Source organism: Perkinsus marinus (genome assembly GCF_000006405.1).
Source record: "Perkinsus marinus ATCC 50983 genomic scaffold scf_1104296971082, whole genome shotgun sequence".
Taxonomy (NCBI): Eukaryota; Perkinsozoa; order Perkinsida; family Perkinsidae; genus Perkinsus; species Perkinsus marinus.
This window is the reverse complement of record NW_003202226.1, coordinates 1-1044: the sequence shown is the minus strand read 5'-3', so window position 1 is coordinate 1044 and position 1044 is coordinate 1. Positions and strand designations below refer to the sequence as shown.

At 49.7% G+C, this 1044-nt stretch overlaps 2 non-coding genes across 2 annotated transcripts; both read right to left on the bottom strand.

Annotated features, from left to right (window-relative positions):
- Positions 1-455: 455 nt before the first annotated feature.
- On the bottom strand, positions 456-528 carry Pmar_PMAR014076. The gene has a single exon. It is a non-coding gene; the product is annotated as a tRNA-Met (tRNA).
- An 87-nt stretch (positions 529-615) lies between these two features.
- Pmar_PMAR014075 lies at positions 616-687 on the bottom strand. Its single transcript has one exon. It is a non-coding gene; the product is annotated as a tRNA-Gly (tRNA).
- Positions 688-1044: the final 357 nt, after the last annotated feature.

Genomic DNA, 1044 nt, shown 5'->3' with positions numbered 1-1044 from the left:
GACTGCTACTATAACTCTCGCATGGTAGGCCGCATTCCATCTCGATTGATAACTCCAACTGGTAAGGTTCTCATCGCATACTACAGCTAGCTCGGCACAAGCTGCACAACTTTTTCGTGACATCGAAGTTCCTGCTTGCAAGCGCATTTTGAAACCGCATGCGGCGGCTCGTGAATTTGGGCGGTTGTTTCATCTCCGCAACGCGTTCTGAGGTACCGGGCGGTCATTCATCATTCCTGCAAGGAGTTCTGCTCTAGGTGAATAGCTCTTTTCTATGCACGGACAACGCTTTATTAACGTTGTTTTTCCCCTGAACTGGCACGGTTGGGCCAACCGCACGGAATGGTACGAAAACACCGACTCTGTTTAGTGGAAATTTTTCGGTAAGACTGATCTATGCAGTCGATAAGCTGCACCTCTCAGTTTAATAACCATCTCGAGTGTATTGTGATGAATAGCAGCTCCTCGTTTCGATCAAGGGACCTTTGGGTTATGAGCCCAACACGCTATTCACTGCGCCAAGCTGCTCATGCGTACAAACTCCTGTATCGCCCTGACGTGCTGAGCATAACTGTTCCACGATAGTCTAGAGACCCTTCTCTCGTTGATACGAACTGCACCGCCCGGGAATCGAACCCGGACCATCTGCTTGGAAGGCAGATATCCTAACCATTAGACTAGCGGTGCATATCACTTATGTAGTGATTGAGTATTCCTGTGATACTTGTAGAGGGACATCTGAATCCCTTCTCGGACGTACCGTCGTCAACCATCCCGCGGCCAAGAGTCTGATTAGGTCTTAAACGCGTACCTGAGATCGCGAACTGCTACTATAACTCTCGCATGGTAGGCCGCATTCCATCTCGATTGATAACTCCAACTGGTAAGGTTCTCATCGCATACTACAGCTAGCTCGGCACAAGCTGCACAACTTTTTCGTGACATCGAAGTTCCTGCTTGCAAGCGCATTTTGAAACGCATGCGGCGGCTCGTGATTTGGGCGGTTGTTTCATCTCCGCAACGCGTTCTGAAGTACCGGGCGGT